The sequence below is a fragment of the Lissotriton helveticus genome, chromosome 1_1, assembly GCF_964261635.1.
Source record: "Lissotriton helveticus chromosome 1_1, aLisHel1.1, whole genome shotgun sequence".
In the NCBI taxonomy this organism is placed as follows: Eukaryota; Metazoa; Chordata; class Amphibia; order Caudata; family Salamandridae; genus Lissotriton; species Lissotriton helveticus.
The window spans coordinates 1,090,330,755-1,090,348,612 of NC_136057.1; positions in this window are offsets into that span (position 1 = coordinate 1,090,330,755).

Here is a 17,858-nt window from a genome sequence, read left to right on the forward strand (position 1 = left end):
AATTTGAGAGGCAACCAATGCAGCTTCAAAAGAAGGCGTGTCGCATGAGTTCTCCTCGGCAGGGAATAGATCAACCTGGCCGCATCATTCTGCACAAACTGCAGTTTCTTCAGGAGTTTCTGCGGGAGGCTTAAATACAAGGCATTGCCATAGTCTAGCCGCGAGATAACCGTAGCGGACACTATGGATTGCAGTGTGGAAACAGACAGAATGGGTACCAGCTTCCGGAGTTGTCTAAGCAGACATATAGGGTGATCCAGTGACCGTATTAGTCCCTAAGCAAGTGATTGGGGAAGACATATTAATTTTCTCATTGCAATATGATGGTGCATGTAAATCAATGCTTGTAGTTCATTATATGTAGACGATATGTACAGTTTGATGTGCTGTCAATTAGAGCATTAATAGTGAAGTAGCAAGTTGTAACCATGACCATATATTTAGATGAAACAAGGGGAAAGATGTAGGATTTGATTATTATTCAAAGAAGGTGTATTTACAGGCAATAAAGAAAACACAACTTATGCAATCATAAAAATAAATGAATTTGCAGGAAAAATATATCACCATATATGATGGTATTCTATAATAAAAATTACCCGGTTACTTACTGGTAATCGTCATCACGCTGACCCATGGTCTTCCTCATTATAGTCCTTCCATGATAATGTTGCCTTTCCTTCCACTGGAAAAACACATTTGTTGAAAGCCCTTCCTTACTTGTGGCACATCCGTGGAACTAAAAAGAAGCACATTCCAAAATCACTTTTGGTAACAAAAGAAGCTGCTTTCAGCATCACTGTTGTCTCTGTCTAAAGGCAGAGAGGGACATTTGAGAACAGTGATGAGGAACACAAGGGTTCAATTTAAATAAGCAACCAGGCCATTACCTAGTCACCTTCCTTCCCATTCATATTCCTTACATGTCCAAGACATACCCATGCCACAACTGAAAGAGGAGCAACCACAATAATCAATACCACCCATGGTTCAAACAAAAGACCAAAACATTTATAACACCACTTTGGGGTTTTTTCCCAGCAAACAAAAATATGCCTTCTAATCTGGAAAATCAGACCATAACACAAATAATCCAAAATTATCTAATAAATCCCCCCAAACTATCACCTGTAATGATTAATGAAAGTGTGGGGGAGATACCCAGGAGGCAGAATAACAAATGTCCTTTATAGATGGTCCCTCAAGGCCATACAAGATTAAAAATAACCTTTACTCGATTGGCCTTGAATAAATAATGGCAACTTGAATCCTGCTGCCTGATATTAGAATGAAATGGCAAACGTAAGTCAATGTCCCAAAGAGGCCATTGTGAGAATGTGCCTCTGGCCAGCTAAAACAAAGGTTGCAAACAAAAAATACACTTACTTAAAGGAAGCGATCCAGATATATTTGAAGCTTATATGCACATCTAAGGTATGAAAAGGAACCTCCTCCTCAAAAGGTGGAGAGCCATAAAAACAGGGAGATCCAATTCTTGGGCAGCAGAAAAATCCAAAAGCTTCTTGGGTGCAAAAGATGGAGCTGGACGAAGGATCACCTTGTCCTGAAAAAAATTGGAGAAAGGGTAGAGAGGAAATAAAAGCAATCAACGTCACTAACTGATGGCTGGAACTAAAAGACACCAAAAAACGACATTTGCTGTGAGAAAATTAAATCTTACCTTACTTAAAGGCTCCAAGGCATGTTTTTGAAGGGCCTCTAGAACCCAAGGAAGGTACTAAGGTGGAACTGGAGAATAAACAAAAATGAAAGATCCTCACTGGATCACAAGAAGAATCCTTTAACTTTTAAAAACAGGGGGCGTGGCTTGGCCGTGCACCAATATGGCCGCTTGTTTAGCAAGCTCTGCTAGCCGGGCTTTCTATCCTTCAAAATCTTACCATCAATGAAGTAATCGTGCCTCCAAACAATTGGAGCTGTACTCCGTGCACGGCGCTGCACCAAACAATCCCACTTTGGAAGCCCAGGGCAACCGAGTCACTGACAATGACCGATGACGCACTGAGCCAGCCATCGGAGAGGATGCCCTGTGGCCCTGCCTTCTGACCGTGTCTCCCGGGACTGGCGGCCTGGGCCGTCGGAAAATCTTGAACTGCGACCACTAGTTTGCCATCTCTAAGCTACGGAGTATACCGACTGGCCTGAGAAGAGATTGGCATGCCCAGGAGAGCGGAACCTGGACCTGTTAGCGGCAGGGTCGTGCAGCACCATAACGACGGACTGATCCCACTCGCTGTGAACTTGTCAATTTGGCTGCGGAACTACCGTGCTGTACGGCTGGGACCAGCCCTGTCAGCTCTGAGTAGGAGGAAGGCCCTAGCACCATGTGGACAGATTGGCTGGATCTGGGGAGCTGAGGAGGGGGGTGCGGCGGGGGACGTTTCCCCTGCAATTTGCTGTGGCCCTGGAGAGCCAGCTGTGTGAATGTGAGGCTATCTGCGACCTGCCTCGGCGAAGTTCAGCCAATGGGCGAGGTGCTTCACTGCATGAGCTGTACCTACAGCCGGAGTGAGCTGCAATGTTTAAAACGCCTGAAACTGGTCCCTTGTGGTGTACCTGCATGGCAGTGAGGCGGATCAGTGGTGGTGCCATCAGACTTCACCTTGGATATCTGGTAGAGGACCGTCTAGGCTTGCAGTGAGAACCCAATGTGACTTGCGGGCACCCGCATGCCTGTGTGTGGATGGGCTGACCCTTAGGCATCTCGGGCTGTGGGGTGGCTCCCCTCCCTGTTGAATGAGGGCGCAGTGCACTGCACATTGTGTTGCGTACCCTGGGTACCTGAGGCTGCATTGAGGCACTGGTCGAGGCGGAGATGGGTGCTGGTTTGGAGAGTGGGTGGTGGTGCATGCTATCACGAACCTGGCACTATCACTTGCCCCACCTGCCACCCTGCTGGAGTGGCCCTTGGGACTGAAGCCTGTTTGACACCATTCCACATGCTGCCATGAGCCTGGCACTGGCGTCTGCCCCATCGAGTGCCCCACTGGTGAGGCCCTTAAGTGCTTAGGCTGCGTGGAGGAGATCCCTCTCGCACCATGCTGAGACTAAAGCCTGTCTGCCGCCATACTACCCGCTCCCAGGAATCAGGCATTGGCGTCTGCCTCGCCTGCAGCCCTGCTGGTGAGGCCCCTGCTTGGTCTCGCTGTGTAGAAGAGGCACCTCACAGCATTGAGGACAAAGGTCATCGCTGTGCCTAACACTGCTGGTGCACAACTAGGGAAAAAATGACTCCCAGCACCCCAAGATCACGTTTGAGAACAAGCGCCACACTCACACTCTGGACTCTAACTCTGAGGCTGACCTTGAATCACAACCTAGCAGAGACCCACATGAGGAAGATTTACATTCCATCATGCTAGAAGTACTTACGAATCTTACATTTATTGCCGCTAAACTTGATGGGCTCACATCCAGGTTGGACTCAGTGAAGTGCCAAGTTGATTCACTTGGCACTAGAATTGATGCCTTAGAAAACCATGCAACGGAAGCTCACGAATTTCAAGCTGAATAAGCATTTTCTCAATATGGAAAAAGTCCTGTCCATAATCCAAGCAAAGAACGAAGACTTGGAAGTGTGCTCCAGGCGCAACAACCTTTGCATAGCTTGTATACCGGAAACCACAGCCATACCCAACATGGAGCCATATGTCGAATATTTGCTGCGCGAACTGTTACCGACGGCGCTCTCGGCTAGGTTTGTGGAAGAGCATGCGCACAGAACATTGGGCCCTAGACTACTGGTTGGCAGCATGCCAAGGCCCATATTAGCGCGTCTCTTGAACTACCGAAGAGACCATGGCCCCATCAATCACCAGGGCAATAACATCTCCATCTTTCCTGATTTCAGCCCCCTGGTCCAGGCTGCGTGCGAGGAATTCCTCCCCACCAAACGCATCCTGCAGCGGGCGGAGATCCTGTATGCAAGGCTGTACCTGGCCAAGCTCATGATTTCATACAATGGCCAGACTCAGGTTCAGGTTTCAGGTTTTAAAGTCTTTATTTCGATTTATCAAATCATAAAAGACAAAATAGTTTAAAAATACAAAAGAATATAACCAATTTGATTACAATAAAAGGAAGACAAGAACAAACATTTCATATCAAATGGATAAAACAGGATTAAATTTCAATCGATAAGTAAAGAGACCTGAATATTTTTATAAAAAAATTCATTGCATAAAAAAAGTCAACTTCACAACACAAAATTGCGGACAATGGACACTAATGATGAGGCGTAATCGTAGGATAATTTAGCAGCTATATACTCAAACTAAACAGATTATGACCAATTTGCAAAATGGCCTTTGTACTTGGTGCTAAGGCATGATGTTTTTAAGCCTTAGAAGCCAAGCCCATCCCAGATACTTAGCCAAGGTTATCACAAAGAGTTCTGAAGTATTAGTTCTAAGCGCCCATATTGCTTCCATCACTGTTTTAAATGGCAATTTTTTAAACAAAGGTTTTAACCATTTCTTTCGGGGTGCTCGGTACCTTGGGCAGGCAAAGAAGAAATGGCCTTCTGATTCAATATGGCCTGGGCAGCATGTACAATAGGGCGATATCCCTGTGGACCGTTTATTCAGGAAAATGTTTAAGGGCAAAGCGCCCACTCTGAACTGATGGTACAGTTTCTTATCTAACGGTCGAGATATTACATCCCAATATGGCTCTCTCGATAGATCTACTTTGAATGTTAAAAACCTGCCAGTAAGGCCACTTTTATTGGACAACAGGACTCTATTTAGGCGGATAGTGGCCCAGTATAAGGATTTAAATTCGTCTTTGGGTGGGAAAACATTTGATTGTGGGGATATCCAGAGGTGTTCCAAACCCATATCTTTAAGAATAGATTTGACAGCAGAGAACCATGGGATTTTCGCTGAACCCCAGATAGACCTGACTTCCGAGACTGCGTCTGCAAAGAGAGATAGGTCTGGGGATGTCCATATCCGTCTCCACAGTGCCACTAGTCTGAATCTTGCCATCTCGTTAATAGGAGGGGAACCAAGGTCCAGGCAAAGGGGAAGCAAAGGTGTAGACTGTGGGAGGCCCACCAAATTTCGAAGGAATCTACATGGATTTTGAATAAGTTAGACAAGTCCATATGGCCCCATAGATCTGCGCCATATAAAATGGCTGTAGAGATTTTAACATCATAGATCTTAAGGGCCGGTAGGACCCGTTTTGTAATTGATTCCCTCTGCTCTTTGACGAGACAACCCGTCAGCCTGGCGAGTTTAAGATGTTGCGTGTTAATCTGATCTTTCCATCTTAAACGGCTATCAAGGGTAACCCCTAAATAGGTCATTGTATCCACCTGTTCGAGGTTTGCTCCATTCAACTTCACTGAACTCCGAATTAAACGATTCTTTGTAAAAACCATAAATTTTGTTTTCCCCACATTAATTACCAAATTATTGGTGGCACAAAACTCCTCGAAGCGGTCCAAAGCCCGCTGGAGCCCGCCACGTGTCTTCGAGAGGATTAAAGTGTCATCTGCGAAGACAAGTAGCGGGAACCTCATCCCTGCCAGCATTGGTGCGTCAGTAGGGGTGTCCATGAAAAACTTAACGACTTGGTCGATAAAAAGGAGGAAGAGGGTAGGGGCCAGGACACACCCCTGACGAACACCTCGGGTTACTGGGAATGTTTCTGTCACTTGTCCCTGACCCCCCCACCTCACCCTTGCAAAATTGTCCTCATGGAATCTTACAATGAGGTCCAATAATTCCAGTGGGCACCCCAGACTTTTCAGCACACCCCATAGCCTATCCCTAGGCACCAGATCGAAGGCGGACTTCAGATCGATAAATGCAGCATAGATGGTGCCACCACCCAACCAAACCTCCTTCCAATAGATCAGGCAGAATCTAAAAACCTGATCTATGGTGCTCATTCCCGATCTGAAGCCCGCCTGCATGGGTGACAAAATATTCTCCATTTCAATCCATCCCTGGACCCGTCCCAGGACCATACGCGCCACTATCTTTTGAATCGAATCGATTAAACTGATAGGGCGGTAATTGCCCGGGATGGATTTATCACCCTTTTTGTAAATTGGGACGATCTCGGCCCCTTTCCAAGATCCAGGGACTAAAGCTCCAAGGGCCAGTATATTAGCTATCCTAGTAATATACGGCAGCCACAGGGTGGGATTAGATTTAAACAGATCAGCAGGGATCAAATCCATACCGGGGGCTTTACCTCGGAGAGTCAGTGCCAATGCCAACTCTGCCTCAGCAACCGTAAAGGTAAGTTTTTCACTTGGTGGGGTCAGCCTGGGTACATTGCATAAGCGGTTTATACTCTCATCGTTGCCACCTTTAAACTGGGCCGAATAAAATAAAACCCAATCCTCAAGTGGCACATTATTTCCCGGAGTGGAAGAATCTATTTTTTTGCCCCATTTAACCAAGTCCCAAAACTTTTTTTGATTGTTGGTGTTGGAGGCCTCCAGGAGGTCTAACCAAAATTCATCCTCCCACTCCCGTTTAGCTTTACTAAGGATTTTTTTATAGTAGAGTCTAGCAGCTCTCACTCCAACCTTGTTCCTAGATTTTATGGCAGAAATGAGAGCTGTATGTGCCTCTCTACATTCCTTATTATACCATTTTTGGGGCAAACAATTACTTCTAACAGCAACATTTCCACATGGTTTAGATAACAGGGTCTTTACATTTTCAAAACAATTAATGTGAACACCCATCACACTATTGGCTGCTTCAGCATCCACCCCCGTTATATCTATTTGCAACATTTCATTAAGTGCATTCTCAACTACGACATTAATATTATTTAGTAAACACTCATCTTCCATAACCCGTGACCACTTCAATCTCCTCCTGTCGTTGGTAAGATGAACCTCCCCTGTATGAGTAAGAGATGGTTCCTCGTGTCTGTTTAAATCCGGTGTCTTTAGTAACAAGGACAGTGGGTTGTGATCGCTTTCCGGGCGCTCTAATACTACCATGTCGATTAGCAGTGCCCAATGTTCCATGTCCAATAAAATATAGTCAATGCGGCTCTGCCTCTGGCCATTGTCGAAGGTACAATTTCCCTTCACATCCGAGGCAGAGCGGCCATTACATGCACGGAACCCATTTTGTAAACAAAAAGCCATCCAGGACACTGCAGCCTCTGTTACTTTAGCCTTCTTCTCCACTTGTAAATCTGGAACACCCCATACAGCATCATCTTCCATAATCCATGGGTCTCCCATATCTAACACTGGTTCTATAGTGCAATTTAAATCGCCAGCAAGAATGGTAGTAATACCACCACCCATTTTCATTATCATATGATCAACGAGTTTCAACAGGGGTGGGCTTCGACCACCAGGCAGGCCTCTTGCATAGATGTTAACAATGTTCATAATTTGCTTGCTCCCTTTATTTATTCTGATAGCGAGAAGATCTTGACTCTCTACCGGGAGCTCCAGTGGATAGAGGCCCAGGGATTGTTTTACCCAGATCAACAAGCCTCCTGCAGCCCGCCCTTTGCCTCCTTTGATTGCGGGTTTGAAAAAATTTATATAACCCAACTTATGGACAGGCTCAGTTGCCCATGTTTCCTGCAACAGGATAATATCGTAGTTGTCCATAAAGTTTAACCAATCCGTAGACGCAAAGCGCGCCTTAATACCCGCTATGTTCCAGCACAGAATTTTTAAACAATCTTTCGGGTTATCTGGCAACAGAGGGTGTAGGGGCTGAGCAGGTCCATAAGGGACCCCTGTATTGGCATTAACCACTAGTTTCTTGGCACGCTCTACTGGAGCGTCAATAATTTTTTAAATTTTATTGCCTATCAAAGACCCCTGGGTAGCAAGGTATGGTCGAGGACTGTTTAATACTACTGTTCGGTCTCCTACCCCATCTACTCGATTGGGTAATTCAGTTGGGCACACCATGTTAAAATCAGTGGGTTCTAGCATTGTCACACTACCAATCAGAGGCTCACTAGAAGAATCATTAAGTCAATCTACAGCTTCTAGTCCAGAGAGGGGGCCAAAACGATTAAAAAGAAAGGGGCGCTGGTAGTCAAGCGGGGTTAATGCCGGGGGATGTCTTGCAGCAGGACCTTTACGAAACAGTGGGAAAGATTGGAAGGGTATTTGCCTGCGCGGATAAAAATAAGATAATGCTAAAGTTTGTACATCCCCCTGCCTTGCGAACCTAGGTTCTCGTTTAATAACATCTACCACCCATGAGTCTTTAAGCGAAATAAGGATACAATCTCCTTCTAGGTCTTTTACCTCCGGCCCAACCCAATCTACTCTCCTCACATACATTATCTCCGTGGGGGTGGAAGGGGGTAACGGGCGATTTTTGTTCAGCCAAAAAGTGACTTTATTAAAAAGATCGCCATAAGATTCCCTTGCACCTGGTTTTAATGGGGCTACGCCGGTCAAAACGATGGTATGTAGGGCTGCTTCAGGTGGAAGATCAACACTGGGAGTATTTGGTCTTTTACGCCCCCTCTCCCAATGATTGGAAGAAGCAGTACGTTGGGCTCTTGAGTTACTTGGAGAAGGGAGATTTAAGTTAGGTTGTATAGGAGGACCCATAGTTTGACGCCCACCAGTGTTTTCTTTAACCACTGGTTTTGATTGGGGCTTTAATACCTGAGTTTGCGAACCAGCTCCTAAGGAGTTAATAAGGGATGGTGTTGGTTGTTTTGCCCCCTTTAGATGTGATGTTATTCATTCCTATGGTTTTATTGGGGGCAATTTTACCCTTATCCATATTGTTGTTATTACTGGGGACCCTACTGGGTGCTGGTACAGCAATCGCACCCATATTATTCAAACCAGATAATGCTTGAAGCATCGTATGGTTTGAATGGATCAAATCCACCATGCTATCAATTTTAGTGGTCATAAGCCTGGTCCGCTCAAGGATTGGTATGAGTAATGTTTTAAACATGGCCTCCATTTTTGCCAGCAGAACCTCGTCACTATTGAGGCACATGGGACAGGTGGTTGAGGAACCCAAAGCCAAAAGGGTGGGGCATAGCATGTTGTTATGTGTCGAGGGTTTTGGCGGGTTTGGATGAGGCTCGGGCCCCGGGCCCCATTCCCCTTGAACTTTATTTACTTCACCAATGCTTAGCTTTTTTCCCCCTGTCATTCCAGTATCCCGTTTTCTTTTTTTAGTATTAGGGCCAGAGTTAGATATAGGGGGGTAAACATTTTCAGATGATATTGACATGTTGGACTGGTTGAGGGGAGGAGTTCCAGTAAGCTGGCTAAAATCCTGCTCCTCGCTGATCAACGAGTCATTATCCTCCGCCCCCTCCCCCTGAGTATCTTTGGAAGTATTTACACTATTCATTTTTTCCCTAGCTCGGCTATCCCCAATATTTTCTGAATGGACTATTGCGTCCGTAGAGATGGTGTGGACACAATTAAAGGCAGCATGTGGTACAGAGGGTGGAGGGGAGATAGATGTGGCTAAGGCCCCCAATGATGATCGCTTCCCGTTGATTAAGTCTATTGACAATCTTTTCTCAACCATTGCGATTTCCTTTTCTAAAATACCAGTAGCCCGTGTTATGAAAGCATCCAAGGGACCAGAAACGACACCATTGGGAGTATTGATTTGGACAGAACGTTCCTTCCCTGATCTTAGCGGCATTTTCCACGGTTATCTTGGCGTCCAGGAGGGGTGGGCCTACGGGGAACGGGCGAAAGAGGGGGGGCCCAGACCAGACCGCTCAGACCTCGAACGGCCTCAAACGGCCCGCTCTTTGCCCGGTCTTCGCCCCGGTCGCTCCCGCGCGCTCCCGCGCAGCGGAGTAGCCTTGTATTTGTGAGTCCAAAGGGCCAATCAGCTAGGTTAAAGGGGGTGGGGCGAGGCGGTCAGGGAGAGCGGGGCCAGGTGACTCGGCCACTCACGCACACCGGGACTCCTGGGAATGCGAGTCCCGGTTGCCGCTCGCAGCCCTTTGCCTTCAAGCCCCACCGAAGCACCAAACGCAGGGAATCCGAAGCGGGACCCGCGGAGCGGGTTCCGCGAGGCGTGGGTAGATGAGCGAGCCTTCGCTGTCACGAACGCCGTCCAATCTGGTCAGTAGCAGTGGCCAGACTCACTACTTCACCGATGCCAAAGCAGCTTTTAAATATGCCAACCATGTCTGCTCCAGGTGACGCTCGCCCCGGCCATCACCCACCACCGAAAAAGAAGCAGGACTTAGTGATAATGACTGACAATGGTCTGCCTCCAGGCCTTAAGGCAACGCGTTGCCCTGCCCGAGCTGATCCTGCAGTTAACACTGTATATCACTCTTGGATGTTGTCCTTTAGTGCACCCACGCATGGTGCTCACTTTTCCATTCTGCATATGTTATCTGGGCCAGAATGTTGATGTCCTTGGCGGGCAGAATTAATATTGCAAAAATGATAATCTTGCCCAAACTTCTGTATCTGTTCGTTAATATACCCCTCATCCTCACACAAGCCTTTTTTGCAGAAGTTGCGCTCTTTCCTTATAACTCACATTTGGGCCGGAAAGCAACCCTTCATCTCCTGGGAGGTGATAACACTGCCGCTCGAGCATGGGGGACGCGGGTGCCAGACGTTGAGCTCTATGCGCTAAACGCCCAGGCGCAATACCTACACTTCTGGGTGCACCCCACTCAATTCCAGCCTCATGTCCTGATTGCAAAAGACATTGCCTTGCCCTTTCCACTACCAGCAGCACTTTACTCTGCATATAAAAGACCGAGGGAAGAAATTAACACAGAAGAGGTGCTGCGCTGGGCACGGGAGGGTCTCCGGTGACGCGCTAAGCTGCCATTATTATATGCCCCCTCGATAAAGTTCGCACACCATCCCATCATTCTGGTCATGCGGAATACTATGTTATGGATGAAGCAACTCACAAATTGCAACCTACTATGATTGGCTGGTCACAGGTATGGTGGACTGTTTTGGTCAGCATATCCCCTTGCCTGTGATTGATTTTAAATAAAGCAATCTTTTTTTAAAGTTAACCTTTTGGGGGGAGTTGGAAGTGGTCACATGAACTACTGCTTACCTCTAAAAAATGATTTTGTCAACATCATCAAATTGGAAGCGATTCCTCGGTGACACCCTTCCCGTTTCCAATAGCTTAATACCAATTTAATTTGGTGGTAAATTATTAATGTTTTGTGATTGGACTTTATTCGGAAAACACTAATACATTTCTTAAGGAACAGTATTTGAAAGAGAGGCCCTTAACAATCCCCTTACAAATAATGATTCTTTAATGTTTACTTAAGTTAGTCACAAACCATCAGATTTATTGAATCTGAGGGTTTGCAGCTGTTAAAACATTTTATATATCAGGCCCCTGGAGAATTTTCGGAAAAGAGAGAACACATACAGTAGAACCTGAGGCCACTGAAGTAAAAGATCATCCACCGTCAAGCAGTCCTGCCACAGAAAACAGGGTACAAACGATGTAAGGAGGATTCTCAATCATTGCAAAGAGATCCTGCCATAAATGAAAAACCTTGGACTAAATGTCATGAAATCAGGGGGTCTGCAGGTCCCCTGTTAAGATAACCTTACTCAAAGACTGGAAATTGGCCTCCACTTAATACTCTGTGCTCATTGTCGCAGCCGCCAAATTAGGAACACAGGTCCACCGCTTAATAGTTATATAGATGTACATTACTGGGCTGTGGGTTTCACACTGATGGTGTAGTTCTGTACAAAGGAGAACAATTAATTAGGGCACACTGGAGTTCTGTCAATTCTTTCCACTGAAAAGAATTAGACGTCTCCTCCTGAGACCAGAAACCTACGGCAGATTCTCTCCCCAAGTCCAGAGCCCTATACCATCCTGCTGGCATCTGTAGTTAGAACTGGAAGGGCTCTCTAGGTTACGCCATTGCTTACATTCCTCATGTCTGCATTAGCTCAAAGTGATATTCCAGATATGGTATAACCATCTCTGAACTGTCCCTCTATTTCAATGTGCTCTTGCAACATTCTAAGAAGAGAGGCATGATTGACTGAGCCTGATGCGCTGAGTGGTCAAGAAGAATCACAGGCTAGGGATCATCTTTCTTTGGAAGCGAGAACAGCATTCCTCGCTGTCGGTTTTGTACTGCTATGCTAGCTCTACGGGGTTGAACATCTGATATTTGAAGGGATTATTAATTAATGTGTGGGACTGTCTTTGTGGGACTGTCTTTACTGAAGTTCGTTTTTATTCTTGCTACTCATTTTTAAATTGTTTGCTACTTTGCACATTGATTGATAGACTGCTATTAGCTTACTTTTGCACATATTTCCCTCTGCTGGGTCCCCGGTCCATCACGGCGAGTGCCGGTTGTACGGAGGGACAGGAAGCAGACCTCCATTGGGCGGCGTCATCGTTGCTGACCCCGCCTCCCTCCCTACTTAATACCCTCCCCAGGGCAGACGCGCGCAGCGGGAACAGCATTCCTTGCTGTCGGTTTTGTACTGCTATGCTAGCTCTACGGGGTTGAACATCTGATATTTGAAGGGATTATTAATTAATGTGTGGGACTGTCTTTGTGGGACTGTCTTTACTGAAGTTCGTTTTTATTCTTGCTACTCATTTTTAAATTGTTTGCTACTTTGCACATTGATTGATAGACTGCTATTAGCTTACTTTTGCACATATTTCCCTCTGCTGGGTCCCCGGTCCATCACGGCGAGTGCCGGTTGTACGGAGGGACAGGAAGCAGACCTCCATTGGGCGGCGTCATCGTTGCTGACCCCGCCTCCCTCCCTACTTAATACCCTCCCCAGGGCGGACGCGCGCAGCGGGAACAGCATTCCTTGCTGTCGGTTTTGTACTGCTACACTAGCGCTAGGGGGTTGAACATCTGATAATTGAAGGGATTATTAATTAATGTGTGGGACTGTCTTTGTGGGACTGTCTTTACTGAAGTTCGTTTTTATTCTTGCTTCTCATTAATAAATACATTGCTGCTCAATGATCGGAAATTCTTTGCTACTTTGCACATTGATTGAAAGACTGCTATTAGCTTACATTTACACATATTTCCCTCTGCTGGGTCCCCGTTCCGTCACGGCGAGTGCCGGTTGTACGAAGGGACAGGAATCAGACCTCCATTGGGCAGCGCCATTCGTGCTGACCCCGCCTTCCTCCCCACCTAATACCCTCCTCAGCGTGGACGCGTGCAGCGGCGCGCCAGCGGCGCGCCTGGACTTCACCTGCCGCCTGACCCCCTGGTCAATTTTTACCATATTTAGGGTAAGCTGGCCTTTTCATAATGTTACGCTATACCAGACAGGAGTTGATCTCCTTAAATACCCGGAACATTTCCGTTGCATCGGAGGTAGAAGAAAGGCATGGGGACCAAGGATCCCAGCCGTCAACATCCTCCAGTGAATTCTCAAAACCTCTCCTCACAACAACTCTTAAAATCCATTCGAAAAAATGCACCTAAACCTAATTCTGCTAAAATGTTGGTTACCAATGTTAAAACGGAAGGTAAACTACTTTCTGCTCTATACCCTAATACGAGGTCCATACCTAAACACGTACTTGAGCTGTGGAGCCTCTTAGAGACTGAAAAACCTGACATTTGCTTTTTCACGGAAACATGGCTCCACAGCCAAGCCTGCAAAGCTTGTAAATTTAGCCACAACAAAGACAGCTATATGTAAGGCAAAGGCAAAGGCAAAACCAAGAAAATCACCAAGCTCATCACCTGCACAAGTGACTTTGTCATTTACGCTCTACAGTGCTCATGCGGCATGAAGTATATCGGCAGCATGAAGTTACAATTAAAAATGCGGATTTTACCGCATATGAGAGATGTCACTAATGTTGATTTGAGCTATCCAGTGGCCAGACACTTCCAAGAAAAAAAACACCAAAGCAATTTCAATCTCTTGGAATGTTGGCATTGACAGAGTTTTGCCACACCCCAGTGGAGGTGACCGTGAATAAACTTCTAAGAGTGACAAATTCGAAGTACATTATTGAGCTCAATATGTTGTGGCCTAATGGGCTCAATTCAGGGGAAGAGCTAGCAACCCATATTGGTTACAAATGATGGAGTGGCATGATACTCCCTTTCTGACTATGCACACGTATGACTGTTCAGCTTGGTCTGATTTTAATTTCACTTTGTTTTTAAATTGGGAGGGAAGATGATGCACCATCCTCACTGGGGAATACAGCCTGGGTATTTTCGGATGTGACATATTTGGCAATTGCCTATCACGACTCCATGGTAGGTTTGGTCATGCTAGATTGAGCACGGTAACCTGATTCCCTGAGTTTTGCATGTTGTCTCTGCCACTGCCAGTAAGAATTCCTGTTCCTAGATTGGATTCAGTTTTGATTACTTAGGTGCATCACATTTGCTTAGTACCTGCCCACTGTTTGTTGCATAGTTTAGAAGTAATGATGAGAGAATTAGTATTTGGATTTTTACTGCCAAATCAGTCCCTTATACAATCAGTCATACACCTCCTAAATGATCCATCCAAGCACTTACAGACCCACTCATTCTTCAATACATCTTGGCATATATATAAAACATATTTAATCTTAACAGAAACACACTGTCACTGGATGATGTCATCAGTGATGTCATTTGAGATGTCATCCGTGATGTCACTGACCATGCCATGAATGATGTAATATGTGACATCATGAGCAGTGCATTGTGGGGGCGCGAGTTCTAGTTAGCTGAACTAACTATAACGGGGGAATTTCTCTGGTTTTGTACGAGTGAAATGTGCAACTAACTATAACGTCCCTGAAACCTGTGTTTTTTTCAATGAATTTCTAAGGTTTTTTAATTGCTAATTTCTAACTATAACGTCTGTAAAACCTATGTTTTTTCAGTGTATATATATATATATATGTGTATATATGTTTATATATGTCCAAAAACTCCTTCGAAAAAGAGAGACAGATAATATATATATATGTATATATATATATATATATATATTATATATATATTTATATATACTTTCTCCTCTAAGATTGCCGCTCTCGAAGCAGTGGGTGCCACAGTTCGCAAGGGCAGACCCGCATTGGATACTCCAAGGACGGTCCATAGACAATACTGCGCACTCACTAGTTGATGAAGTTCAATGATTATTTATTTTGAACTTCATGAACCCGTGAGTGTGCAGTACTGTCTACTGACCATTCTTGGAAGATATATATATATATTACCTACTGGCGGTTGCCAGTAGGTAGTTATAGTTAGGACCTAGTTTCCATAGGAAAAGCGTTTTTTGTTTTCCCTATAACTTTGGCACCGGTTGAGAAATCTTCGCGGAATTTTAAAACTAGTGATCAGCTCCGGTCAGCTCCTGTCTGGAAAAATTCAGGGTGATTCGCCAAGCAGGGGCCGAGAAAAAAGGGGGTCCAAAACACATTTTCCCCATGTAATTTTCCATTGGAAATTTTAGACAAAGCTACATCCCGAACTGCCGAACGGAATTACACCAAATTTGGCAAAAAGGTAGCCTTTGGTTCAGACAGAGCCCTTTTCATTAAATGGTATAAATCCATTCAGATGGTCAGGAGAAATTAGAAAAAGAAAAAGTGTTGCCATCTGCGGCAGCGGTGGGCTCGCGAACCCTCCATAACATAAGCTTCACTGTGATTGGATGCCAACACTCCAAACCAGGAAGTGTTGGTAGGCATCTTGTGACTCGGTAGAACCTGTGCATTATATGAACCATATTAAATTCATTTCAACAATCATTGCTTTATATTTCAATAATTGATTAATTAATTAAATAAACTTCGGTGAATTAGTTGTTTGTAACTTGCCATTTTATCCAGCCCAATCGCCAATGGTCATAGAAGAGTGCCAGTCCATGTGTATTTCTCTTAGGTCATCTCCCCCGAATTTTTTGTATTTCAATCACCGTATGCTTTATTCATGCTATTACATATGTAACTTGCACATCATTCATATTCCAATGCCTGTGTTGGTGATACAATGCTGCATCGATCACATATTGTTAATGCACAACGTGCACACCAACAGTCATCATCGCGGCATATTTGCAACAATGGTCAGAGCATGCTTTCAATCTCTTTCTGCTTCTACCAACTGTATTTTAAACGGCAGGAGAGAGGGTCTTATGTTATTCATTAACATGTCATTACCCTTATTACTTCCGGATATGTATCTCACGATCTACTAGTGGTCATGGGAGTATGGAATAAAGGTGCAAAGTGTGCTGTATGTGAGTGGGACTAATACCATGAGTGCTTGAGTGTGTGTCCAGACACCTTTGTTTTTGTGATAAATGGGAGAGATGGGCAGGGACATTCTGCAATGCAACTCAACTGAGTTGTAGAGTATGGCTCCACAATTGTGGGTAATGCCAACTCCAGATTCCTAAATGGGAATCATGTCGAATGGCACCATTCCCTATACTTCGATTTCCCTATTTAAAAATTGTGATTACCCTTACTTATCAAAAAACTCCCTACACAAACTATATTAAAATCTGAATAGATAAATTACGAGGATCAACTTTTTTAGGGATGCTATTGGCCTATGTGTGTGGCTAACTCCTCCCCACCGTTTAACCCTTTGGGGAACTTGCAGTCCAACTCGATGATATATCTGGACTCCAAAATTCTAAGGTGTCTTTCACGATCGGCCCCACAAATATGTTTTGGAATTTTATCAATCCCAAAGAATCTCAAGCTGCTATTGTTGCTTTTATGGCATTCAGCATAATGTCATGCCATAGGATAATTGTGATCATGATTGGTAATGGCACGTAAATGCTGTAATATTCTCAATTTGAGGGAAAGCTTGGTGCTGCCCACGTAATGGAGGCCACAAGGGCACTCCAATACGTAGACAGCAACTTCGCTATTACAGTTGATGGTTTGTTTGATGAGTCTGACTTCATTAGTGTCTGCCCTATAATCTTAAGAAAACACGATTGCCTGGTCTCAGTTTTATGCTGTATTTTTTAATTATCAGCAAAAGAATGATGATGAGCTTGTATTTACTTGCAAAGCTCATGTATGATTTCACTACATTAGAATCATATAAGTCATTACTTCATTCCTTACATGAGGTTCAAAACACGATCAAAATTCCAGGTTTGCCCTGAGGAAAAACCCGAAAGATTGGACCGGGTTTGGAAACGCGTCGGCTTTTCCAGAGCATATCCAGTGCTCCGTCACCAAGGGTTGAAAATAGAGACAGGGTGTCCGAGTCGGACACATCAGTTCAAAACTGTCCCACGGTGACAATCAGTCCTTAAAAAAGACTCAGAAATAATATTGAGACAGGACTGAAGTTTAATTGACTCTGGTGTACCTCTAAAAAATGTTTTGTATAATTTAATTTTTTGCATTTGTATGGTGTATTTGTTGTTTGCACAAAATGATTTAATGATTTAATGTTCTAAATGTATAATCAAATTTTGATCGTGTTTTGAACCTCATGTAAGGAATGAAGTAATGACTTATATGATTCTAATGTAGTGAAATCATACATGAGCTTTGCAAGTAAATACAAGCTCATCATCATTCTTTTGCTGATAATTAAAAAACACAGCATAAAACTGAGACCAGGCAATCGTGTTTTCTTAGTATATATATGTCCAGCCTGGCTCTGAGGACAAACCCTAACTGTTTATGCCCTATAATCTTTGCAGTTCTTTCAATTGCGGCATGCTTTGCATGTTCCACAATTGGTGAACCCATTGGGTGCTCTCAGCCATTGTGTACCTGTCTCTTCCAAGGGATAGTTATGTACTAAACGATCCCGTAATGACCTGGATCTTTTGTATGCAACTTGAGGCCCGGCTCATACTTGTTTACCTATTATGGGGTCTGCTACTA